Raw genomic sequence first — 27,855 nt, 5'->3', positions numbered from 1 at the left:
CTAAAATAGCTTTCATCACCTCAGATATAAGGGAAGTTTGCATCCAGGAAACAAAGACAGAGTGCTATTCAAGTAACAAACAAAAACGGCTTCTGAAAATTAAAAACATGATAGCATGAATTGAAAAATCAATTACAGTGCTGGGAGCTAAAGAGAGGAATGTCTCCTGGAAAGATAAGATGTAGAAAATGTAGAAGAAAAGCAGGGGAAATTACAAGACACTTCCAGAAGTTGAACTTCAAATAGAAAATCCATGCAGCAGGAATACATGGATGGGAAGTAATCATCACTGAAATAATGCAAAAAAAAAAAAATAACCAGAATTGAAGGGTGTGAGTTTTCAGAGTGCAGGGGCCTCCATATTAAAAGCAGGACCTCCCTTTAAAAACTGCTGCCTGCCTGAGATCAGGCTCTTTGCTATTCTTGGAGTCCCTTTGGTTGGATCATAAATATTCGTTCTCTCTTGGGAATCATTGAAAAAAATGAAATTTCTGCCATTTACTGCTCTTTCTAGAAGGAAGGCACAAAATATATATGCTTAGGGATGCCTGGGTGGCATCTGCCTTCTGCTCAGGGCGTGATCCTGGTCCAGGATCAAATCCCGCTTTGGGCTCCTTGCAAGGACCCTGCTTCTCCTTATGTCTATATGTCTCTGCCTCTCTCTTTGTGTCTCTCATGAATAAGTAAATTAAATCTTTTTAAAAATGTATATGCTTAGGTATATTATGTCTTAATAACAACCTTAGCTACTTCAAGGGATCATTATGGAGAGACTCTTTCTTTATTTAATATTTTATTTATTGTCTAATATTTATTTTATTGTCTATAAACTATGTACTTAAGCATCAGCTCTGGAAAGAACTCAGAGCAAGTTGGGCTATCTAGCCATTACCAGGCTGTTCTTCTGATGAGCACCTAAAGGTAAAGCTAGAGGTTGGAAAGTCCTAAACCCCAGGACCTCAAAATGTGATCTTATTTGGAGATAGGGTCATTACAGATATAATGAGTTAAGATGAGGTGGTCCCTCATCCAATAACACCATTGTCCTTACAAAGGGGGGAGTTTGGACACAGACAGGCACAGAAGGAATATGTGAAGGGAAGGGACAGGTGGATTGTGGGGAGGGAGGGATGGCCACCTACAAGCCAGGGAGAGAGGCTTTCCACAGGGTCTCTCTCACAGCCCGGAAGGAACTAATTCTGCCAACATCTTGATCTCAGACCGCCAGCCTCCAGAACCATATGAAATACATTTCTGCTATTTAAACCTCCCCAGCACACATGGAATTTTGTTACAGCCACCCTCAAAACCTAATATGGACATAGGGGCACCTGAGTGGCTCAGTGGTTGAGCATCCGACTCCGACTCTAGGTTTCAGTTCAGGTCATGGTCTCAGGGTCTTGGGATCCAGCCCCACGTTGAGCTCTGCACACAATGGGGAGTCTGCTTGAGATGCACTCTCTCCCTCTGTTCCTCCCTCAACTTGCTCTCTCTCTCTCTGTCTCTCAAATAAATAAGTCTTAAAAAAAAAAAGCTAATAGAGATGTAGAGCATCAACTAAGAGAACTTACATATTGTCTGGGTGAAACTGAATGCCCTCCTTGAGAAGTTTCTCTACTTTTTCCTCTTGTGTGGCTTACAGTGCCTGGTGAATCTGCTGGAGACCGACGTTGAAATGCGAGCCCTGTGGGCAGACAGAAGAGGATGCGTGTGCCGAGTGTCCCAAGTGCCTCCCCTTCCTAGGATTATGGGAAAATTGGTCGCTCCACCACCACAGACTTGGGGATATGAAATAAAGATAAAAGCTCCCAGCACCTGTTTCTTTATCCGGCCCAGTTTGCCCTGCCCAGGCCTGCCCCGACCCGGCAGGCAGGCTTCCTCCTTCTCCTCAGCAGCAGGGCTCCAGGCTGGGCGGCCAACCCCGAAAACCACCCACTCCTCCAGACCCAGCCCAAGGCTGCTCCCCCAAGTCTGCGCCCTAGCTTGCCACTGCCTTCCTTGACTAAACAAGCCTCCTCCAACAGTCTCTTTCCCTCTCCTCTTTTCATTCGCCTAAAGAATGGCTTCTCATGGGTCTCAACTCTGGCTATGTGTTGGTCTCCTTCAGGTGTTTGGTTTGTTTATTTTTTTTAAATGCAGCTGTCTGGGCCCTACCCCAGGTCACTTCAAACAGAATCTCTGCTTGGGAGTGTAGTATTATGCAAATGTATGTATTTGGTCTTTGCCCCAGTTGGCACAGAGACCCCCAAACCCCCTGAAAATTCCTGAGTGATAGGAGTGTTTTTTTTTTTTTTTTTTTATTGGTGTTCAATTTACTAACATACAGAATAACACCCAGTGCCCGTCACCCATTCACTCCCACCCCCCGTCCTCCTCCCTTTCTACCACCCCTAGTTCGTTTCCCAGAGTTAGCAGTCTTTATGTTCTGTCTCCCTTTCTGATATTTCCCACACATTTCTTCTCCCTTCCCTTTTCCCTTTCACTATTATTTATATTCCCCAAATGAATGAGAACATATAATGTTTGTCCTTCTCCGACTGACTTACTTCACTCAGCATAATACCCTCCAGTTCCATCCACGTTGAAGCAAATGGTGGGTATTTGTCATTTCTAATAGCTGAGTAATATTCCATTGTATACATAAACCACATCTTCTTTATCCATTCATCTTTCGTTGGACACCGAGGCTCCTTCCACAGTTTGGCTATCGTGGCCATTGCTGCTAGAAACATCGGGGTGCAGGTGTCCCAGCGTTTCATTGCATTTGTATCTTTGGGGTAAATCCCCAACAGTGCAATTGCTGGGTCGTAGGGCAGGTATATTTTTAACTGTTTGAGGAACCTCCACACAGTTTTCCAGAGTGGCTGCACCAGTTCACATTCCCACCAACAGTGTAAGAGGGTTCCCTTTTCTCCACATCCTCTCCAACATTTGTTGTTTCCTGCCTTGTTAATTTTTCCCATTCTCACTGGTGTGAGGTGGTATCTCATTGTGGTTTTGATTTGTATTTCCCTGATGGCAAGTGATGCAGAGCATTTTCTCATGTGCATGTTGGCCATGTCTATGTCTTCTTCTGTGAGATTTCTCTTCATGTCTTTTGCCCATTTCATGATTGGATTGTTTGTTTCTTTGGTGTTGAGTTTAATAAGTTCTTTATAGATCTTGGAAACTAGCCCTTTATCTGATATGTCATTTGCAAATATCTTCTCCCATTCTGTAGGTTGTCTTTGAGTTTTGTTGACTGTATCCTTTGCTGTGCAAAAGCTTCTTATCTTGATGAAGTCCCAATAGTTCATTTTTGCTTTTGTTTCTTTTGCCTTCGTGGATGTATCTTGCAAGAAGTTACTATGGCCGAGTTCAAAAAGGGTGTTGCCTGTGTTCTTCTCTAGGATTTTGATGGAATCTTGTCTCACATTTAGATCTTTCATCCATTTTGAGTTTATCTTTGTGTATGGTGCAAGAGAGTGGTCTAGTTTCATTCTTCTGCATGTGGATGTCCAATTTTCCCAGCACCATTTATTGAAGAGACTGTCTTTCTTCCAATGGATAGTCTTTCCTCCTTTATCGAATATTAGTTGCCCATAAAGTTCAGGGTCCACTTCTGGATTCTCTATTCTGTTCCACTGATCTATGTGTCTGTTTTTGTGCCAGTACCACACTGTCTTGATGACCACAGCTTTGTAGTACAACCTGAAATCTGGCATTGTGATGCCCCCAGATATGGTTTTCTTTTTTAAAATTCCCCTGGCTATTCGGGGTCTTTTCTGATTCCACACAAATCTTAAAATAATTTGTTCTAACTCTCTGAAGACAGTCCATGGTATTTTGATAGGGATTGCATTAAACGTGTATATTGCCCTGGGTAACATTGACATTTTCACAATATTAATTCTGCCAATCCATGAGCATGGAATATTTTTCCATCTCTTTGTGTCTTCCTCAATTTCTTTCAGAAGTGTTCTATAGTTTTGAGGGTATAGATCCTTTACATCTTTGGTGAGGTTTATTCCTAGGTATCTTATGCTTTTGGGTGCAATTGTAAATGGGATTGACTCCTTAATTTCTCTTTCTTCAGTCTCATTGTTAGTGTATAGAAATGCCACTGACTTCTGGGCATTGATTTTGTATCCTGCCATGCTACCGAATTGCTGTATGAGTTCTAGCAATCTTGGGGTGGAGACTTTTGGGTTTTCTATGTAGAGTATCATGTCATCGGCGAAGAGGGAGAGTTTGACTTCTTCTTTGCCAATTTGAATGCCTTTAATGTCTTTTTGTTGTCTGATTGCTGAGGCTAGGACTTCCAGTACTATGTTGAATAGCAGTGGTGAGAGTGGACATCCCTGTCTTGTTCCTGATCTTAGGGGAAAGGCTCCCAGTGCTTCCCCATTGAGAATGATATTTGCTGTGGGCTTTTCATAGATGGCTTTTAAGATGTCGAGGAATGTTCCCTCTATCCCTACACTCTGAAGAGTTTTGATCAGGAATGGATGCTGTATTTTGTCAAATGCTTTCTCTGCATCCAATGAGAGGATCATATGGTTCTTGGTTTTTCTCTTGCTGATATGATGAATCACATTGATTGTTTTACGGGTGTTGAACCAGCCTTGTGTCCCAGGGATAAATCCTACTTGGTCATGGTGAATAATTTTCTTAATGTACTGTTGGATCCTATTGGCCAGTATCTTGTTGAGAATTTTTGCATCCATGTTCATCAGGGATATTGGTCTGTAATTCTCCTTTTTGGCGGGGTCTTTGACTGGCTTTGGAATTAAGGTGATGCTGGCTTCATAGAACGAATTTGGAAGTACTCCATCTCTTTCTATCTTTCCAAACAGCTTTAGGAGAATAGGTATGATTTCTTCTTTAAACGTTTGATAAAATTCTCCTGGGAAGCCATCTGGCCCTGGACTCTTGTGTCTTGGGAGGTTTTTGATGACTGCTTCAATTTCCTCCCTGGTTATTGGCCTGTTCAGGTTTTCTATTTCTTCCTGTTCCAGTTTTGGTAGTTTGTGGCTTTCCAGGAATGCGTCCATTTCTTCTAGATTGCCTAATTTATTGGCGTATAGCTGTTCATAATAGGTTTTTAAAATCGTTTGTATTTCCTTGGTGTTGGTAGTGATCTCTCCTTTCTCATTCATGATTTTATTAATTTGAGTCTTCTCTCTCTTCTTTTTAATAAGGCTGGCTAATGGTTTATCTATCTTATTAATTCTTTCAAAGAACCAACTCCTGGTTCTGTTGATCTGTTCCACAGTTCTTCTGGTCTCGATTTCGTTGAGTTCTGCTCGAATCTTTATTAGCTCCCTTCTTCTCTTGGGTGTAGGATCTATTTGCTGTTTTTTCTCTAGCTCCTTTATGTGTAAGGTTAGCTTTTGTATTTGAGCTCTTTCCAGTTTTTGAATGGATGCTTGTATTGCGATGTATTTCCCCCTTAGGACTGCTTTTGCTGCATCCCAAAGATTTTGAACGGTTGTATCTTCATTCTCATTAGTTTCCATGAATCTTTTTAATTCTTCCTTAATTTCCTGGTTGACCCTTTTATCTTTTAGCAGGATGGTCCTTAACCTCCACGTGTTTGAGGTCCTTCCAAACTTCTTGTTGTGATTTAGTTCTAATTTCAAGGCATTATGGTCCGAGAATATGCAGGGGACAATCCCAATCTTTTGGTATCGGTTCAGACCCGATTTGTGACCCAATATGTGGTCTATTCTGGAGAAAGTTCCATGTGCGCTTGAGAAGAATGTGTATTCAGTTGAGTTTGGATGTAAAGTTCTGTAGATATCTGTGAAATCCATCTGGTCCAGTGTATCATTTAAAGCTCTCGTTTCTTTGGAGATGTTTTGCTTAAAAGACCTATCGAGTATAGAAAGAGCTAGATTGAAGTCACCAAGTATAAGTGTATTATTATCTAAGTATTTCTTCACTTTGGTTAATAATTGATTTATATATTTGGCAGCTCCCACATTTGGAGCATATATATTGAGGATTGTTAAGTCCTCTTGTTGAATAGATCCTTTAAGTATGATATAGTGTCCCTCTTCATCTCTCACTACAGTCTTTGGGGTAAATTTTAGTTTATCTGATATAAGGATGGCTACCCCTGCTTTCTTTTGAGGACCATTCGAATGGTAAATGGTTCTCCAACCTTTTATTTTCAGGCTGTAGGTGTCCTTCTGTCTAAAATGAGTCTCTTGTAGACCGCAAATAGATGGGTCCTGCTTTTTTATCCAGTCTGAAACCCTGCGCCTTTTGATGGGGTCATTAAGCCCGTTCACATTCAGAGTTACTATTGAGAGATATGAGTTTAGTGTCATCATGATATCTATTCAGTCTTTGTTTTTGTGGACTGTTCCACTGAACTTCTTCTTAAAGGGGAATTTTAAGAGGCCCCCTTAAAATTTCTTGCAGACCTGGTTTGGAGGTCACATATTCTTTTAGTTGCTGCCTGTCTTGGAAGCTCTTTATCTCTCCTTCCATTTTGAATGAGAGCCTTGCTGGATAAAGTATTCTTGGTTGCATGTTCTTCTCATTTAGGACCCTGAATATATCCTGCCAGCCCTTTCTGGCCTGCCAGGTCTCTGTGGAGAGGTCTGCTGTTACCCTAATACTCCTCCCCATAAAAGTCAGGGATTTCTTGTCTCTTGCTGCTTTAAGGATCTTCTCCTTATCTTTGGAATTTGCAAGCTTCACAATTAAATGTCGAGGTGTTGAACGGTTTTTATTGATTTTAGGGGGGGATCTCTCTATTTCCTGGATCTGAATGCCTGTTTCCCTTCCCAGATTAGGAAAGTTTTCAGCTAGAATTTGTTCAAATACATATTCTGGCCCTCTGTCCCTTTCGGCGCCCTCGGGAACCCCAATTAAACGTAGGTTTTTCTTCCTCAGGCTGTCGTTTATTTCCCTTAATCTATCTTCATGGTCTTTTAATTGTTTGTCTCTTTTTTCCTCAGTTTCCCTCTTTGCTGTCAACTTGTCTTCTAGGTCACTCACTCGTTCTTCCACCTCGTTAACCCTCGTCGTTAGGACTTCTAGTTTGGATTGCATCTCATTCAATTGGTTTTTAATTTCTGCCTGATTAGCTCTAAATTCTGCAGTCATGAAGTCTCTTGAGTCCTTTATACTTTTTTCTAGAGCCACCAGTAGCTGTATAATAGTGCTTCTGAATTGGCTTTCTGACATTGAATTGTAATCCAGATTTTGTAACTCTGTGGGAGAGAGGACTGTTTCTGATTCTTTCTTTTGAGGTGAGGTTTTCCTTCTAGTCATTTTGCTCAGTGCAGAGTGGCCAAAAGCAAGTTGTATTGGGAAAAAGAGAAAAAGAGAGGAGAGAAAGAAGGAAAGAAAAGAGAAAGAGAAAAAAAAAGGGAAGAAAAAGAAAAAAAAACGAAAAAAAAGAAAAAAAAAAAGAAGAAAAAGAGAAAGAAAAAGAAAGGAGAAAAAAAGGGGGTGGGGGAAGGAAACAAATCAAAAAGCAAAACAAAACAAAAACAAAAACAAAAACAAACAAACAAAAAAAGAACCACCGGGGAGTATCTTCTGATTCTGTGTTCTTTAAGTCCCTTGGCTTCTCCTGGAAGTTGTCCGTCTAGCTGATCTTCTGGGGGAGGGGCCTGTTGTGCTGATTTTCAGGTGTTAGCAGTTGGGGGAGCTGCTGTGCCCCTGCCTGGTGCAGGGCTCAGTGGGGGTTGTTTACCCCGTGAGGCCGCAGGAGGAACAGCCCCAGTGGCGGGGCAGCTCTGGAAACCTGGATTCAGCTCCGGCAGGAACTCCGTCTGCAGGGCCTGGAGGCTCCGGGGCGGGGCCGCTGCTCTGCTCAGCTGGGGCAGGAGCGTCCTCGCTGTCCTGGGCCCTCCCGGCCTCTGCCTGTCCCGGGGGAGGCGGGATCCTGGGCTGTGTCCCGGCGCCCTGTGCTCCGGAGCCTGCGCTGGTGGATTCGCGCTCCCGCCCCGCAGCCCCCTCCGCGGAGCCGCCGCCGGAGCCCCTCCGAGCTGCTCCTGGAGCCGCACAGCCCCCTCCGCACGGAGCCTCTTCCTCTGCCCGAGCCCCTCCGAGCTGCTCCCGGGGCCGCGCAGCCCCCTCCGCGGAGCCGCCGCCCGAGCCCCTTCAGCTGCTCCGGGTCCCGCCGGGTCCCGCCGTGCGCGCTGCAGCCCTTAGGGAGCTCGGCGCACTCTCCTGGGCGCGCAGTTGCTGTTACTGTCCCCGGGAGCCCGAGGGCATCCCCGCCCTCCTGGGTCCTGCTCCACCTCCCCGCGAGCCCCTTTCCGCCCGGGAAGGTCGGTGCAGCTCCTGCGTCTCCGGGGCGGGGCTCTCCTGTCCTGGGGACACTCGCCCCGGCCTCAGCCCGGCTCCTCGCGGGCCCCTCCCCCTTGGAGGCCTTTGTTCCTTTATTTCTTTTTCCCCGTCTTCCTACCTTGATAGATGCGCGAACTCTTCTCACTGTAGCATTCCAGCTGGTCTCTCTTTAAATCTCAGGCCGAATTCATAGATTTTCAGGATAATTTGAAGGTTTTCTAGGTAGTTTGGTGGAGACAGGTGATTTGGAGACCCTACTCTTCCGCCATCTTGCTCCTCCCCCCTGTTTTTTTTTTTCTGATGAGCCTCTTTGGGCCACACCTGAGTTTATGGTAATGAGGTGACTCAGGCTGGGGCACCTTGATACATTCAGGATACATTCAGGAGGGGATGGTCACCAGTAGACCAGACTTCTGATGAAAGGAGAGAGACTCTCAGTCTCACCCCCAACATCTGGGGAGGGAAACGAGACTGGAGACTGAGTCTGATAAAAACTCAAGTTTGGAGAGCTCCTGAGAGGGCGCTCCTGAAGAGAGCCTGGAAGCTTCTTCACCTTCCCCCACACCGTGCCTGAACATCTCTTCCACTTGGCTGTTCCTTAGCTGCATCCTTATAATAAAGTTGTAATCATAAGTAGAGCCTTTCCTGAGCCCTTTGAGTCACTCTTGTGAATCATCAAGCCTGAAGGCGAAGTGTGGGAACCCCCAGATCTACAATCAGTTGGGCAGAAGTATGGCTATCCGGGGACCTCTCTCGAGGCCGCTAACATAGAGGCAGTCTGCTGGGACTCAGCCCTTTGACTTGTGGGGTATCATGCCAACCCCAGCTAGGTAAGTCAGAATTGAACTGAATTGTCAGACATTCACTTGGTGTGTGGAAAACTGGAGAACTGTTTAGTGTCAGGAGAAACCAAAGGGGCAGCGGCAGCTCTGAAATGTGCCACTCAGCTCTCTTCCAAATGCACCCCCAAAGGGGAGAATATCCTAGTTGTGTGGTGTACTCCCTGCTGCCCCTTTGGGTACAACTCTGGGTTCATGCTGAGGCCACACTCGGGTTACCAGCTAACCAGGATTTGGCCAGGGCTTTCCCAGTTTGAGCACGGAAGGTCTCGGGTCCTTGTAACCTCCTTGGGCCTAGGCAAGCCAGAGCCACTGGCCACTCCATGATGCACATGAGCACACACATACACACACTGCTCCAGCCAGGAGCCGCGCACTGTGGAGTACTAGTTCTATCTCATTCCTGTGGGATAAACACTTCCAGCAGGCCTATTTGCTAGGGCACATCCCATCAGCCTGGCCACACTGCTGAGATCTTTCCAGCCCCTCTTCTGTCACAGGTGTCAGCTATGGACTGTGGCTGCATGCTCCCCACCCCTCCACACTCCTGCCCTTCCCTCCCTCCTCTTTCACAGGTGCTGCCCCCAATAAATCTCTTGCCTATCTAATCCTTCTTTGGCATCTGGTTCTTGGAGGACACAGAAACACATAGATCAGTATTTTTTTTTTTAATCTCAAGCAATTGTGGTATCAGCCAGGTTTGTAAACCACTCTCCAGGTGTGCTAAGTACCAGCGTGCCTGCCCAAGTCCAGTGGAGAGACCAACGTGCAAACTCCTAATAACAACATCACATGGAAAATGCAGCAATCAAAATATGAGATGAATGTTCTGGAAGTACTGAGGGAGAGAGATGAAAATGCCCTAGTGATGTGGGAGATGATTTCAGCTTCCAGTGCTGAGATACAACACTGGTATTTATTGAGCTCTAAGTAGAGAATTCTTAATATTTTTCTCATCATATCACATCACTCTGATAAAATCATCATGTATTGTGGACATAAATTCAGAGATGTTTTACTCACAGCACTCCTGGCCACCAAATACGTTGGGGGTGGGGTGGCGCAGAAGTTCCACACCAACCAATTCTCCCACCCACTGGACACCAACAGGGTGTCAGATGTTCAACTCAATTCTAACTACTAACTAATACTACTAACTAATACTACTCAGAGTTAGCACTGACGCCACAGGCTAAAAACGCAGGCCCCCAGGACTACCTCCATCTTAGATGCTGAGCTCAAGTCCCAGCATCTTTGGCGTGTGCACCAACTGGGCAGCTTTCCAGACCCTGTCATTTAGAGGTTGGTATGGGAGTTTCATCACACAGGCGTGATTGATCACATCATCAGCCTCTGTCCATTCACTCGGTCTCCAGCCCCTCCCCCTTCCCCAGAGGCTGGTTGGTTCCTCTGGCAACCAGAGCCCATCCTGAAGCTATCCAGGGGCCCACCAACAGTCACCTCATTAGCGTAAACTCAGGTATAGTCAAAGGGGCTTATTATGTAACAAAAGATGCTCCTCTCACCCTGTCACTCAGAAAACTCCAAGAGTTTTAGAAGTTCTTAGGTAAGAAACTGGAATAAAGACCAAATATTATAACAGGAGATGATCCTCAGGAAACTCTAAGAGTTTTAGGAGCTGTGTGTCATGAACTGGAGCTAAAAACTGAATATATATTTCATATTATAACATGATAACAACATCACACAAATTAACAGATCTGACTTCCAGTGAATTGTCCTGAAATCAATAGAAAGAAAACTGACCTCCTCAAATATGCTGATAAGAGAAACTGGTGTGTGTGTGTGTGTGTGTGTGTGTGTGTGTAACATTGCATCAATAGGCCTAAATCTGTCATGCTACCAACACACATACTTTAGCAATGTAGAGATTTTTACATCAACTGTCTCCAATAATTTCTGGTTTTCCTTTTAAAAAATGCATCACTAATTATAGGATAGTTATCCCAGCTGGAAGCCTTTTATCCTTGCTGGATACAGCCATTTCCCAGCAAAGCTAAAAACCAGATAAGTGCTATGTGTGGCATTTAAAAAGTCAAATATTACACAAGGTCACATATGAATCACTTTTTTCCTAAATTAATGCATTATTTTGATGTTCCAGGAAGAATTTTCTAATACATATTTTCTTTCGCTTCAACTATTAAGCAATTTAAACCAGAGGCCTACATCACATCCCACTGGACTGTCAATCTCCAAGATAGATAGATTCACACAAGCATATCTAAGTAGCTCTTTATAAGTTTGCAATAGAGGGAAAAAGAAAACACAAATATTTTCTTTTGCATTTTTCATTCTAACCATAATCTGCAGTGGGAAGAAGAGTGGCCATAATTGTTTTATGGACAAGTTTTGTTTCGTCTTGTTTTCTTATCATGGTACCATTATATAATATAAAATCTACCATTGATGACATCTGATCCTCTTCACAGAAGAGAGTTAGTTCTCTGGCATCATATGGTATATTCACATTCTATCCCCTAGCACACACACATATAGTCACAATCACATGCACACCCCTAACCTCATTTTGGGAATCCTGACACCTTGTTAAAATATGGTGGTCTTCAGGAGATCAACAGAAATGAGCCAATGAGATAAAGAGTCTGTAGGGGAAAGGGACATGGGATTTGTCCCTGTTGGGTGGAAAACAGACATCAAAAGTCTAAAGTAATGAAAGGGGTTGATTTGCTTAAAAGAAGAGTACAATTTTGTTTCTATAGCTGTCCATGGTTCCTTAGCATAAAAATAGGAATTAATGTGGAGTTTCAGAAGCATAGAAGGAAAATAACTGTCTCACATTTGCCTCCTCCTCAAGCTACCTCCACACCTCCCCTGTACATTTCATAAGCAAATATCTTAAAATCATAGTCTAGCCTCATTTTTCTTAACTTGCATGCATTTCTCAACCCAACGCAACTGGCACTGCGCTGACAGGGCTCCTAATAATTACCTCCTAATTGCCAGCCCAGTGCTTTAGTTTTTGGTTTTCAGCCTAGCTGAGCCCTCTAGAGCACATGACAGTATTGACAAATGGCCTTAAACACACACACACACACACACACACACACACAGGCCCTAGACCATCTCTCACTTGCAACTCTTTCTCTGGCTACTTCTATTTGCCCTTAAGTGTCTGGATTCCCTAGCTCCTTTCCTGGCCACCTTCTCATTTATTCTGCCTTCTTTCCTTAGACAATCTTCACTATTGGCTTCTGCTTCTATACTGAAAACTCTCAAACTATTCCCTGACCTGACTGCTTCCCTTTGTTCCTATTCTATATCTCCAGTTGCCTACCGGCCATCTCTTCTTCTCTACCTTATTAGTATCTTTGTACTTGACATGTCTAAAACCAAACTAAAGATGGATGGATGGGTGGATGGATGGATGGATAAAACAAAAATCTCTGTCTTTTTTATTCTTTCTTTATATGAGTTAATGGCACTTCTCAATCAATCAGCTCAGGCTGCCATAACAAAATACCGCCGTCCAGGTGGCCTAAACAATAGATATCTATTTCTCACAGTTCTGGAGGCTGGGGAGTCCAAGATCAAGGTGCCAGCAGAGTCAGTTTCTGATGGGAGCTTTCTTCCTGGCTGGCAGACAGCCGCCTCCTCACTATGTGCTCACATGAGGGAGAGAGAAACAAAGCTAGCTCTCTTGTCTCTTCTTAGACGAACAGGAATCCTATTGGATCCAGGCCCCACCTTATGACTTCGTTTTTTTCCTTACCTTCTAAAGTCCCTATTTCCAAATATAGTCACATTGGGAGTTAGGATTTCAACATATAATTTTGCAGGGAACACAGTTCAGTTCACAGCAGGTACCATGTTCCAAGCTAGGTCTTATCTTGACTCTTTCTCTCCCCCATGTGCAGCCAGACACCCCAATTCATGGGTTGCCAGCCTTAAACTTCTCTTTTGCCCATTCCTTCCTTCCACCTCCACCTTTACACTTCCAGTTCAGGCCCCCTTGTGCCTCACCTGGACCACATCCTTGGGTGTTTCTGCACCTCTTTCTCTCCACTATCTTTCCACCATGGTACTGCCAGGTTGGCATCCAAAACAACAGATCTGGCCAGGATGCCCAAAAATTGTTTCACAAGCAGTCCATAAACTTCATGGCGCAGTCTTCTCCCTGTCTAGACCTCATCTGACCTCTCTGGTCTCATTCCTAGCCATTGCCCCCACGTGTCATGTTCTGGGCACACTGAGTGTCTACCTATCCCAACTTCCCACCTCTTTCCTTTTTCCATTTTTTTAAAGATTTTATTTATTTATTTATTTATTTATTTATTTATGAGAGACATAGAAAGAGAGACAGAGACATAGGCAGAGGGAGATAGAGTCTCCCTGCAGGAAGCCCAATGTTGGACTGGATCCCAGGACCCCAGGATCATGACATGAGCCAAAGGCAGATGCTCAACCACTGAGCCACCCAGGCGTCCCTAGATGACCAATTTAGTAGAAGAAGTTCATGACATGGAGAGAGCATCTGCACTGCCCAGAATGATGATCATTGGAAGTCATGACTTCCCCGACTTACGCAGAATTTTCCTCTATTTGGAATGTGTATCCCTTCCTTCTTTACTTGATAAGTTTATACCCATCTTTCAGGCCTCAGGTTAAATAGGATGTCCAAGCAGTGTTTCTCAACCCCTCCACTTAGCTACCCACCACCTTATTTATATCCTGTCTCTGCACTTGCCATATTTGTACATTGGTCTCTCCCATTAGGCTTGCACGTCCTCATCAGTAGTGACAGCCTGTCCTTTGAGGCTGAACACCTGAGCTCCACCCAGAAGTTATTTGATCAATGTAAGAAGGAGCAGAGAGTGTTGCAGGGATATTAGAGATAGGCATGCTGTACAAGCTTTGTCCTTAACTTTTCTCAGTTAAAAAGTAAATCTTTAATATTTGCAATTAAGCATTTGTATGGGCCATTTTTTTTTTAAGATTTTATTTGTTTATTCATGAGAGACACAGAAAGAGAGAGGCAGTGACACAGGCAGAGAGAGAAGCAGGCTCCCCACAGGGAGCCCAGTGCGGGACTCGATCCCAGAACTCCAGGATCACGCCCTGAGCCCTGAACCTCTGAAGGCATACACTCAACTGCTGAGCCACCCAGGCATCCCTTTGTTTTTTGTTTCATTTTGTTTTGTTTTGTTTCCAGGCATCCCTTTGTATGGGCCATTTAATTCTAAATACAGAGTACTAGATTTTAAGCATTCTTTATATATATATATATATATATATATATATATATATATATATATATATGCATGAGGGTGATAATTTTTTCAAAAATTAAGGAGACCACCTAGATTACAAGGCGGCTCTTCCATTCCCAAAAGAAATGTGTGTTACTCCTGACCAGGATACTTTATGTATGATTCAAATACAATTTTAAGTCTAGTATATAAAGGCAAGGGCCATTATATTTTAGTATCACCTCACTCTAATATTTTATCTTAAATTCTAAAGAAACCTAAGAGAAGAAGGTTACAAATGTCCTCAATTTAAAGCTCCCCTGGGGTGAATGGCCTGATGGCTTCTCTGGAGCACCAGAATTTTTAAAGATTATATAAAAGGTGGGTTGATGTTAAAACAAAACAAAAAAATCTTAATTACCCAGAATAAACCTTTGTGCGTTTCTGGCCATATGCTCCCAGAACAGCATCCTTTGAAATGTGTATCAGAGGTGGGAAATTTAGACAAAACCACATAGAGTCACGTGAGAGGACAGAGCACAGATCAGCAGGTGGCCTTTGGAGGAACCGTTTCACACCTATTAAGCCGGGTTTTCTTGAACGCAGCGGCTGAGTGAAAGCCTTTTTGTTAGCTGTCTTCCTATTGTGAGGAAATTGAAAGACACAAAAATGTTCAGGAATCAGAACATTCCTCTGACCTTCGATGATGCTTAAATATTCCCTATCCTTAACATCATGTGGGAGCTTTCGCTTCACGATGAAAAGGAGGAATTCGCTGTCCCCGAAGAGAAAGAAACCTCAGGCAGGGCAGAGCTTGACCTTCCAGGACCCAGGAATGGGACCTGAGCAGGCCAGAAACCTGATGCTGCCCTCCTGGCTGAAGGAAGCTCTGCTCCCGGCGGTGAGGGACCAGCTTTGTGAAGCTGAGCAGCTGGCCTAACCACCAGGGCGCTGCTGTGGTGGGGACCAGGACAGTGACCCAGGCTTGGGGGCCCCACAGGGCTTTTCCAGAGGCAGGAGACCTTTCATCTGTCCTTGTGCGTTGATGCCACACCATGGCCTCCCTCCCACCCCAGCTGCTTCTCACACCAATGCTTCTGCCTGTGCTCTTCCATTGCCTGGAATGCCATTCCCATATCCCACCCTGCCCCCTGCACCTGACAGCTTGCTCTTCAAGTCTTAAAATTCCATTCCATCATCTCCTCTGGGAAGCCTTCTCTGACCTCCTCCCTACAGCTCAGTTAGGGGGCCTCGTGAGGGCTGCGAGGAGGAATCTGCTCCATGCCTGTCCCAGCTCCTGGTGGTTTCTGGCGATGTCTGCTATTCATTCGTTGACTTGTAGAAGCACTGCCCCACTCTCCGCCTCCATCTCCACATGGTGTTCTCCTGGCGTGCATAAGTGTCTTTATTGTTCCCCTTTCCAAAAAGACACCAGTCATACTGAATGAGGACAGATGCTAAGGACTTCATTTTAACTTGATGACCTCACTAAAGACCTTGACTTCACACAATGTCACATTCTGGGGTGCTGGGTGTTAGAGATTCAACATATAAATTGGGGGGCATACATTTTAACCCATAACAGACTCCATTATCTGTGCTCCCATAGAGCCCTTGATATATCCTGATCACTGCTTTATAATTGCATAATCAAAAGACTAGTTCTTTCTCTGGCCTGCGAGCTTCTTTGCAGAGGTGCTGTGTTATGCGATCTTTACACATCTGGTGCCCAGCAGCATGTCTAGCACAACATAAGAACCAAATGGATGGATGAATGAATGAATGAATGAGTGAATGAATAAATGAATGAGTGAATAGAGCCACTGAGAAGAACCAAAACATGATGAATAAACTGTATGCAGATTCCCTTCAGAGCCAACCTAAACATGCAAGTTTGTGTCTGCTTATATACACAAGATTCTCCACCACAACTCATCACAATATGCAGGTGTAATAAGCATGGTTTAGCTACCCATCCCTCCTCAGTTCTGGATTTGTAAAGTTTTTCTCAGCTCTGAACCAGGCCCTTGCCTTGCCTTTTGCCTTTCTGTTTTTATCACCAAGAGAGAGCTTCTTCTGAAGGCTTTCTCTTTCCCGTCTCAATAAGTGGTTTCTCGGAGTCAGAGCCCTTGGGTAAATGCAGAGCAGTTCCCCATGCTCCTGGTGCTAAGCACATTTCCATCACCTTTTTTTTGTTCCTGTTGTCTTTGCATAACTCCACACAATGAACTTTTTCCTTCCCTGGTGCTCCCTCTGGCACTTCTTGCTAGGCTAGTTCCTCCCCGGGGGAGGTCCGATCAGGAAGGGAAGTGCTCTCAGGCAGAATGCTGCCCAGAGGACCATCCTACCCCCACATCTCTTAAAAATTGTTGATTTCATAATTATTTCCCAATTCTCACTGCAAATATTCGCATAGTAAATACAGAGACCTCAGAGCCAGCTGCTCTGGGAATCCTACTGCAGTTTAGCTGGTTCTCAGATGTGGATAAACTCTCCAGCTCTTTGACTCCCAAGGCATTTGGGTTAAAATGCTTAGGATGTTTTTCAAAAGCTCTGGGAAATCTCCAAATTTGAGTTTGCTTTGGCTCATTCTTAGTCATTCTGTGTTATTTAGACCTCTAGAAGCTTTTCTTACCTGTCTATCAGAAGGATCTAGCACTCTGATGCAACACAGTCAGATGGAGGAAAGAGGATATAGGATACATGCATGTGGGTCTGTTTGTTTTAATTATATGTGACCTGATTCTCACAAATATTTTAATAAACATACACATTTATTAAAGTTCAAGAATAAAGCTTGTGTCATGAGTGCTAATGTGGCTCTGAGTTTTCCTAGGAAGGAAGTCACTAACAGAAACATCAGTTCATCTGGAAACCTACTCTTGGCTTGCATAAGGGCTAGTTGAGCTAACTCTTTCGGTGGCTTAACCTCGGACCATCTCCAGAGATTATGCTTGGCAGGCTTGAGTTCCAACCTTTCCTCTCTCACTTCCTAGCTGTGGGGCCTTGGGCAAGCTACTCCATGCACTACTCAAGGTGGGAAAGTGCATAGGTGGGCTTCACCCCCCACCACCACCCCTGGCAGCATATTCCACTCTGATCATGACCCTAACTCATTCCACATTCTGGCCTTTGCAGGCAGTGGCAATAAAAGATGGAATTGGGAGTTAGGGATGGAGCAGACAGGAAATGAGAAGAAAGAAAAAAAATAAAGGCAAGTGGGGAAAAGAAAAGGGTAGGGAAGGGAGTATTCTTTAAGACATTGGCCCTACTCACAATGGGAGAAGAAGTACTTTAAAAAATCAATAGACAGATGTTTCATATTCCTCTCTCACATACACACATACACACCTACACCCAAAATACATAAGTTGCTCTTTTACAATAGCTCATAAGAAAATTCTATATATCCTGCCCAAACCCCAAAATCATGAGCCATGATCCAGGTTAGACTATGCAGCTGTATATATTAATGTTTTTATTCTGTTTTGTTCACTAACACAAGCCCTAAGACACAATACCTTGGGCCAGGCTTCAGAAATGCACTGGCAAATTCTGTCTTCCTAACATTTTTGGACGCTGCCAGAAACTCACAGGCTCAAGTCACCCCCACTGGATCATAAACCCCAATAGAAGAGGCTCTAATAGTTTCTTAATGGGGATCTGCTTTGACATTGTCCTTTCAGGGTGGTGGAGGAGGGGAGAGAAGACAAATGGAAGGAAGGAGGAAGATATGGGGGAAAGACGGAGGAAGGGATTGGGGAAGTGCAGGGAAAGGGGGGAGGGGAGGAAAGGAGGAAGGTTGGTCTCTGACAAGAAGGCTGAAGATGCACCTTGGAAATGAGGATGATGTGTGTGGCCAGCTATGATTTTGACATCCATCAATAGATTGTCATTGACCCGTTGGTGACAGCTGCTCTATTCACACGGCACCTCCCCCGAATCCCACACAGGGCCCAGTGTAGTATTCTGAATGGTGGTTCATTCACTGAGCACCCTGCAGGCACTGTGTTCAATGACACACTGTTCCAACTCTCACAAAGTTCACCCTCTGAAGGAGAAGAGAAATGGACATTGGCGGGAACCTGAAAACACCACAGTTCTATTTGAACACACAAATATAAATTCATGCATGCTCAAAAACTCACTTTCCAGCCCCAGTTTCCACTTCTCGCTACTGGAGAATTAGAAAAGATTGTTGATCTCTCTGGGTAGACAAGCTCTACAGGTCCAGGGGGGGTCTCACAGTCATTCATGGTGGCCCTGTTTGTTATATACTCTCTGCACGTCTAGAGTACAAAGGAGAGGATTTGGGGTTTATTCTGGATTCTGAAGGGTCTGTATGGTAGCATCTCTGAGTATGTTGTCTGTTTATTTACAGAGAAAAAAATGAAGGTTAGAAACTGAATTTTTTTTGTTTTTTGTTTTTCAAAATATCAATTGAAGCTCCAATATGATAAAAGAATTTTTGTTAATGTTTTAAATGTCTGTCTAGGCACCTGTGTCTGCTAATGGATATTTCTTCTTAATCCAAATGATGGAGCCCTACATAACTCATAAAGAGAAGTTGTTCTATTGTGGTGCTCCATTTTACTAATTCAGAAACCTGACATTTCTGGAGGAGCGGCGACAAGCAATTTCACGATGATAAATTTTATAAGACAAAATACTCTGCTCTATGGAGCTCAGGAGTAATTTAAAAGAAAGATAAACAGTTGCAACATTTAATGCATAAACAAATGTCGCAGGATAATTTATTGAGATATTAATTTGTGATGTTTTTCTTTGCTCCTATAGGAGCCTGCCAAATGGGAAGGAATCAGCCTTCTCCCAGGCAAGAAGGTGGGCTCTGAATATAGACTCCTTAGCCTGTGTTATGAACAGCATCTCATTTTGAGACCTACCATCAAAGCTGCCAAGCACCCACCAATGAAAAGAGCTATAGCTACAGAGGGCAGCAGAACCAGAATGGCCTGGCTTGGAGGGATGGGAGAAGTCCCCCAAGATGTCAGAAGCAGGGTAGTTATGGTGATTCTGTAAGTGGCAGATATCCATAAGCCAAATGCTCACAGAATCCCAAGAATATAAGAAGACCAGAAGGATCCTGGACAGATGGTCCCCAACTTTCCCTAAATAGCTTTGCTCAATCTACCTTGGTCATAAGTAATCAATGCTGTAATCCCAGCCTCAACCCAATGTAATCTTTGGCCATGAGAACTCTAAACCTGCACTGGCCCAGGCTTCGCTCCTCAGCAGTATGTTCTGCTAAACCACCAATTCCAAAGATTGGTCACAAATTCTTTGCATCTCTTCCCATAAAGTAGTAGAGTCTGTATGTTTCAATCTCTTGAATTTGGCTTTGGCCATGTGACTTGCTTTGGCCAAGAGAATACAAGCAGAAACTTGCAAAGTGCCTGCTCATGTGGGCTTCTCTTCTCTTACTGCTTTTAGAACATAGCCCCCAAGGGCATAACCCTGAGATCAACCTGCTAGAAGCTGGACAAACATGGCCCAGTGGCCTCCATTACCAGAGCCAACCACCAGATGCGCAAATGAGGTCACTGGAGCCAACAGCCCCCATGTGACCTGTCCCTCAGCTCTCTGGTTTGCTAAGCAATATAAAATAAAAGGCGCTGTCAAACATCTTCCCAAGCCAATGGCTATGAACTAGCCACACACATAAGTTACTTTCCTTGTAAAAAAGTAATTCTGGTGAACCTGGAAGACACTAAGCAAAGTGAAATATGCCAGTCTTAGGACAAATACTGTCTGATTTCACTTACATAAGGAATCTAAACTAGTCAAACTCATAGAAGCAGAGAATAGAAGGGTAGTTGCCGGGGACTGGGGAGAAAGGGAAATGGAGACTCGTCTGATAGGTATAGTTTCACCTGTGCAAGATGAGTAAATGATAGAGACCTGCTATACAACATACTACTACAGTGCCTACCGTTAACAATACAGTGTTGTACGCTTAAAATTGGTTGAGAAGGTAGATCTCATGTTAAGTGTTCTTACCACAAAAGGTGGGGAGGAACACAAGGACAATTTTGGAGGTGATGGATATGTTTAGTACATTGATTCTGATGATAATATCACAGATGTGTGCATATGTCCAAACTTATCAAATAGTATACATTAAATATGCAAGTTTTCTGTATATCAGTTATACTCAATAAGCTGTTTTTTAAAAGAGTAATTCTGCTCCAAGGTAACTAAAGTTCTCCAAGAAATAATGACATAACTTTCCTTAATTTTTAAGCAAAGAAATGTCATTTTACGTATGTATTATCTTGTGAAGCTTATCTTTTCTCCTCTGAATCAGCTTTGATATTTTATCACAAACCAATTGTCTATATATGTATAGATCTATTTCTGGATTTTCTATTATATTTTTTTATATTTCTCTCTTTATAGTAATACTATATCATCTTTATTACTATACATTTTGTAGTAAGTTTTTGAATCAGCTAGTACTTTTGTTCTTTGTCAAAATCCCATTGCCTATTTTAGGTTCCTTGTATTTCCATAAGAATTACAAAATTAGGTTGTGTATTTCTTTCTTTTTTTTTTTAAGAGAGAGAGAGTGTGTGTGCGTGTGGACAAATGGGTTAGAGGGAGAGGGAGAGAGAGGATCTTAAGTAGGCTCCAGGCCCAGCAGGGAGCTCAATGCAGGGCTTGACCTCATGACCCTGAGATTATGACCTGAGCTGAAATCAAGAGTCAGACACTTAACACACTGAGCCTCCCAGGCACCTCAGGTTGCCTTTTTTGTATTTCTACAAAAATTCCTGCTGGGGGGATCCCTGGGTGGCTCAGCGGTTCAACACCTGCCTTCGGCCCAGGGTGTCATCCTGGAGTTCTGGGATAGAGTCCCACGTCCGGCTCCTTGCATGGAGCCTGCTTCTGCCTCTCTCTCTCTGTCTCTCTCTCTCTCTCTGTCTCTCTCTATATATCATGAATAAATAAAAAATAAAATCTTTAAAAAAAATTCCTGCTGGGATTATGTTTGAGATTATGTTGAATCCATGGAACAATTTGGGGAGAAATAACATCTTAAAAATACTTAATCTTCTGACCTATAGACACATTTATTTAGATCTTCTTTCATCACTCTCCACTGTGTTTTAAAGTTTTCAGTATCCAGGCATTGCATATCTTTCAGCAGATTTATCCCTAAGTATTTGAGATTTTTAATGCTTATTTGTATTATATTTCAATTTTGGATTATTCATTCTTAGTTCATAGAAATGCAATTAATTTTCATATATTGATCTCGTACGATGCAACTTTCTTCAACTCACTAACTAATCTAGCAGCTCTTTTGCAGATTTTCTTCACAAGTGATTATATCATCTTCAAATGAATACATTTTTACTTCTTCCTTCACAGTCTGGGTGCCATATATTTCTTTTTCTTGCCTGTTGCATTGCCTAGACCTCCAGCATAATGTTGAATAGAAGTGATGAAGGCAGGGATGCCTGGGTGGCTTAGCAGTTTAGCACTTGCCTTCAGCCCAGGGCATGATCCTGGAGTCCCGGGATCAAGTCCCATGTCAGGCTCCCTGCATGGAGCCTGCTTCTCCCTCTTCCTGTGTCTCTGCCTCTCTCTGTGTTTCTCATGAATAAAATAAATAAAATCTTAAAAATAAAAAAAAAAGAAGTGATGAAAGCAGACATCTTTGCCTTGTTCTTGATCTTAGGAAGAAAACACTGAGTCTTTCACTATTAAGAATGTAGGCTATAGATTTTTCATAGATGCCTTTTATCACGTTGAGAAATTTCCCTTCTAGTCTTAGTTTTCTGGAGCTCATATCAGGAATGAATGTTGAATTTTGTTAAGTGCTTTTTCTGCACCAACTGAGCTGATTAAATGGTTTTTCTTTTGTTATTTTGTTAATATGGTGAATGACACTGATAGACTTTCAAATGTTATACCAACCTTGCATTCATCAGATCAACTCCACCTAGATAAATCTCCTTTTGTGTATTGATGGAGTTTATTTGTTAAAATTTGTCAGGAGTTTTTGCATCTATGCAAAATCTATGAGGAATATTATTCCATAGCTTCTTTTTGACCCCTTTCCATTATTGAAATGACAGCTCTCTCTCTCTCCTTTGCTCTGAAATCTGCTTTGCCAGATATTGTAGCCATTTCCGCTTCTGTTTGATTAATGTTAATATGCTCTATCCTTTTCCACACTTAGTTCAATTATATTTGTGTCTTGTATGTTTATAGTGTGCTTATTGTAAGCAGTGTAAAGTTGGATCTTGTTTTTAATCTAATCTAAAATACCTGCTTTTTTAGACCATTTATATTTATTGTGATTATTTATACAGATAGGTTTAAATCTGCTTTATTGCTATTTATTCTTTATATGTCCTATTGACTCTGTTTCTTTTTTTCTCTTTGGCTACATTTTTTATGGATTAATTTTTACCTCTTTCATTTTTTTCATTTTGGAGAAAAGCAGATTCAACTCAATATGTGAAAAAGACTTATAGGAAGGCACTCCAAAACTGAAAAAGTCTCCTTTATGAGGTAGTGAGTTGCTCAACACAAGTGTTCAACAAATGTTATGTAACCCCTTGTCCAGGAGAACCACCCTATTTACAATGACAATGCTGCTCACATTCACCCCACTATCCCTTGCTCCTTCCCTATTTCACTTTTTCCATAGCACATATAACTTTCTATTATATTGCATAGTTTAATTGTGCATAGGTTTATTATTATTGGTCATTCTTTACTAGATATAAGCTCTATGCGGGCAAGGCTGTTTGTTTTTATCTGATTTGTTCACTATTGTACCTGCAGCACATAGTAAACACTTAGCAAATATTAGTTGAATGAATGAATCAATCATATGGGAGGTTAAACTCCATGAGTTCTAAAGGTTCAAGACATTGTTAAAATGAAAAATTGGTGAGCCTGTATTTAGGGACTTCCTTCTTCTCCCTCCTCCCTTTCCCTACCTCTACCCAAGAAAATCACTTACCCATCCTTCATCACCTGTCCCAAGCCAGCACCGCACATCCAGTGCTACCATTGGCAGGCCAAGTGTCTGCTGGCAAGTTCTTTAGCCATGATTTACAATTAAATCGTATTCGTAGACTTCTTCTGCAGTCAAGAGTCTTGATCAAGTCCAATCACAGTCCTGTAAGATCAGAAATGAGGAGACAGAAAGAGTAGGGAAATCAAAGGGTAACAATCATTTATATCTCTGGAATGTGGCCTGAGCAACTATTTCATTTCTCCTCAGTCCTTAAGTGATTACATGCTGGGATCCTCACTCTACTTGTCATGTTCTTCTCTCTCAGCGATTTTTCTGCTGTGAGCTCCACTGTTCTCAGGGGACAGGCTATCCCACCAAGAAGGGATCCCGTACAAAAAGCAAGCCAAGCCAAGAATGTACCTGGTCAGGCAGGAGAGATTCCTTCTCAGCTAAACACCTTAGTGACAAAAGGGAAAATCAGCATTTCAGGGCCCACCACCAATGATCCTCTGTGTTCTTGCCAAGGTAAACTTCCCTCCCCGTATCAAAGTATGCTTTCAGCTTCCTTAACAGGATTTCAACTGTTCTTGATGATGAGGCTGAGGTTGAAGCTCTCTATTCTTTTCCTTTTTCTATGAGCCCACCACCATGTGAAATGTTTTGGTTTTGATCCTCACTAAGAAAACTAAAGTAGCCATGGCAAAGCCATTATACTCTAAATGTTTGGCTATTATTCAGAGTGTTCTGGGCTCTAACCAGCTCTCATACCAGTTCATACCACCTACAAAGCTCTCTGAGGATAATATGTCTTGAAGGAAATGTATTACCTTGGGCAAAGCAGTGTTTTAAGCAGGATTCCCTCCCACAAAATGGCCACGGGCATTAGGGGCGGCTGAACCCCATTTTATGGGAATCCAGGAAGTCTTCAGGGAAAAGTAGCTTTGGAGAGAAGCCTAAAAGGAGAAATATTTCAACAGGTGGAGATGGGGGTGTGAATCTAAAATGTTCATCTAAACTTCTCAAACATTCACAGCTTTAAATTTTCCACAGAAATGTGTTGGGCTTAATTAATTCAGTCTAAACCCCTCATTTGCCTCTTTTCTCTCTTCTCAAGCTACAGTGAAATGGGAACAATGTGTTCCTGCTTCCTCCCACTGGTTCATAGAAGTGGTGCCTGCGAACAGAAGGGGCAATGCTGAGAGGGTTAGTCACAAACTCCACTCTTGACATGTGGCCCTGGTTGTGGAATGTTGCTCCTCGGTCTCAGAAAATAGAGCAGCACTGATGTTTTTCAATCAAAAATATGCTTAAGCCAAGTAAGTTTTGCAAGACAGGCAGGACACTCTTATGTGTAGATTAGTCCAAAAGGGGTCAGTTGTTAGCTGCAGATCCTGGTGCCTAGAGCACAGATTACACACAGCATCTGACTTTAGCCACATCTTACTGGGTATTCAGTTACCCCACAAGGTTAAAGTAAGTGCCCAGTAATAGAATAGATAGAGCCCATGACTGAGCTGTCTAGAGATCCAGCCTTCTGCCCCAACTTGGGTACTGTCCTCAGTGCCTACCTTCCATCTGGATGTCTCTGGAGAAGGCAAATGATGACTGTGTTCATCTCTGTGCACTCATTAATTCTACAATTAAGACGTTGTCATCGACAATTGAACAAATTTTTCATGGCCCTTTGGTTTCCTTTGAAATCAAGATAATGCTTGATAACAATATAATGTCTAGAACATACTATCAGGACTAAAAATAAATGCATTATTCAATGTCTTCTCCAATTTCAGCATGAAGACACTCAAGGGTTTGTGTTCATATTTTCAGGGAGTTGCAAGTTCTCTGATTTTTCTTTTTTGGAGTATGTTTTCATTTCAGTGCTTATATTAATATAAATATAATCTCTGAGTAATCACCTTATAACCAATTATCTCCCCAGATTTCATTGCTCGTTCTTGCATTTATGATTAGTTATGTAGGAGAAAAGTAGACCCATCCAAGCTAATGAGAAAAGAAGTGAGATTAATCCATAAATGAAGCATTTTCACTAAATGAAAACAAATTAATGCTAAAATGGCCTGCTATACAAATGAAGGTTTGTCACACTGAATAGGAAAAAAGGTAGTGGGAAAACCCATTAGCCACACAACCCCTGGGGGTATAAGCAGAGCAACCCTATTACCACATTCAGGTAGTAAATAGCAGTTCAGTTTTAGCTGAACTCAAGGAATGACAATATATACCCCACACCCAGTTAATGTTGTCACCTTGTCTTTAAACTTTAATTTGTATTAATTATATGAATTTGATTTTAATGAATCATTTTACAAGAGCAATTTATAGAAGGACTTTTAATCCTAATTTTATGTTGGTGTGGGTTTCAGTAAAACAATATAAAAAGGATTTAAGTCAAAAATTAAATTCTCAAACATTTTATTGTCCTTTTGCTAAAATTTGAGAAATAATGAAGTATGCATTATCCTTTCCATTTGCCTAAAATACGAAGGGTCATTTTTCAAGCAATGCTAAAAGGGAAGAACTTTAGTATAATGAAAAGAAAAATGTCCAAGGAGCTAGGAGTTCAAATCCCAACTACGTCACTTGGAGGCTGACAGTCCTTAAACAAGCTGCTTTCTCCTCTGGGGGACTCCGTTTTATCATCTATGAAATAAGAAGGTCTTAATAGATGTTTTATTTCAGGTTCCTTCCAACTCAGAAATGCTACTATTCTACTGGTCCTTTATTCTGAAGAGGTTAGCAGGCAGTCTCTGGCTCGCAGAAGCCTGCCCTCTGCTGGCCATAGTCCAGTGCTGCAATCCTGACACCCACCGGATGGAAAAGTAAATGGGTCTAGTAGGCCGGGTTTCTGAGAAAAAGGCAAGTGGGATCAGTTTGCTTCCCTTTGCCGTCCCCTATCTCTTATTTTCTCCCTTCTCAGAGTTTTTTGTTGAAGTCAAGTGAATCCTGAAGATGTCCTTTAGGGATGGCACCATCTCCAGCGCCTGTTTAGTAAAGAGCCCTGCAGTATACCATCCATCACCCACGGTCACCCACGGCAAGTGGGAGTACACCACAACTAGGGCTGACCTGTGCAATCAATGTTGCATGGGACGCCTGGGTGGCTCAGTGGTTGAGCATCTGCCTTTGGTTCAGGTCGTGATCCTGGGTTGCTGGGATCAAGTCCTGCATTAGGCTCCTCACAGAGAGTCTGCTTCTCCCTATGCCTATGTCTCTGCCTCTCTCTCTGTATCTCTCATGAGTAAATAAAATCTTTTTAAAAATAGGATATTGCAAAAATGACAGTGTATGACTTCTCAGACTAGGTTATAAAAAAGAGCTGCTTCCATCTTGCTTGCTCTTGGATCATTCCCTGTGTGGGGGGAGTCGGGGGGAGTCAGCTGCCTTTGTAATGTCTGGAGGACACTCAGGAACCCTGTGGGGAGAGGTCCATGTGGCAAGGAACTGAGTCCTCCTGCCAATAGCCATATGAGTGAGCCAAATGGAGGAGGATCCTCTAGCCATAGTCAGATTTTAAGATGACTACTGCTCTGGTCGATGTTCTGAGTATACTTCCTGAGTGACCCTAAGCCAGAAACACCCAGCTAACCTGGCCTGAATACCTGGCCAACAGAAACTGTATAAGATAACAAATGTTTATTTCTTGAAGCTACTAAGTTATGAGATAATATTGAGTTACACAGAAATATATATCTAACATAACAGATGAAACCCTAAATCATCGTTTATGGCATTTGGGAATATTTGGGGCCTCGAGAAGTTCTAATGTATTATGCCCCTCCTGAGGTCAGTCTCACCAGTATGTACTAAAATAGAGGGTTTAGGAGTGCTCACAGGATAGTTATAAATAGCTGTGTATGGAGGCAAATATGACTAGAAAGTAAATCTTGGTAAGTCTCTGACCAATTAGGTAAATAAGCATAATGTAGAATCATGACATAAGAAATTAGTCAAGGAAAACACAAAATTTAAATCCATAGGTAGGAGTGCCTGGCTGGCTCAGTAGGTTAAGCATCTGCCTTTGGCTCAGGTTGTGATCTCAGGGTCCTGGGATCGAGCCCTGCATCGGGCTCTCTGCTCAGTGGGGAGTCTGTTTCACCGTCCCCTCTCAAGTAAATAAATAAATAAAGTCTTCTTTGAAAAATAAATAAATCATATATAAAATACTTGACTATAAGGCCTATTAAGACAAAAGTAACACAAGTAGAATGAATGTACCTGTGTTTATGCATACATTCAGAGAGGGGAGGGCAGGATATACATGTATGCTGGGATATATAGGAAGGATGAATACAGAAACCAAGCCTGAGAAAGATGAGGCTAGGGAAATTGCCAATGCTGTAAGACCATTCCTTGCATAAGATAACCAAAAGACCCAGCCCACTGTGACCAAAGGAGCATGGAAAATCTGCTTGCTTGGGGAAGACATCAGTGCCTGGGAGGTTTTGTCTGAATGGTGAGACATTACAACAGCTGGTCA

At 42.7% G+C, this 27,855-nt stretch overlaps 2 long non-coding RNA genes across 4 annotated transcripts in view; one reads left to right on the top strand and one right to left on the bottom strand.

Moving 5' to 3' along the window:
• Positions 1–10,508, bottom strand: part of LOC144287801 (uncharacterized) — a 60,118-nt gene extending 49,610 nt beyond the window's left edge. For all 3 annotated transcript variants that reach the window (XR_013355555.1, XR_013355553.1, XR_013355554.1), the window contains exons 1-2: positions 10,350–10,508; positions 1,572–1,684 (exon numbers count right to left, since the gene is read on the bottom strand). This is a non-coding gene — a long non-coding RNA (uncharacterized LOC144287801). The remainder of the gene's footprint in view (positions 1–1,571; positions 1,685–10,349) is intronic.
• A 31-nt stretch (positions 10,509–10,539) lies between these two features.
• Positions 10,540–20,320, top strand: LOC144287445 (uncharacterized). Its single transcript, XR_013355243.1, has 3 exons — positions 10,540–10,611; positions 17,501–17,580; positions 19,163–20,320. It is a non-coding gene; the product is annotated as an uncharacterized LOC144287445 (long non-coding RNA).
• The last annotated feature ends 7,535 nt before the right edge of the window (positions 20,321–27,855 follow it).

The sequence above is a fragment of the Canis aureus genome, chromosome 17, assembly GCF_053574225.1.
Source record: "Canis aureus isolate CA01 chromosome 17, VMU_Caureus_v.1.0, whole genome shotgun sequence".
Classification (NCBI taxonomy): domain Eukaryota; kingdom Metazoa; phylum Chordata; class Mammalia; order Carnivora; family Canidae; genus Canis; species Canis aureus.
The sequence above is the reverse complement of the archived record's forward strand: the minus strand, read 5'-3'. Positions and strand labels throughout refer to the sequence as shown.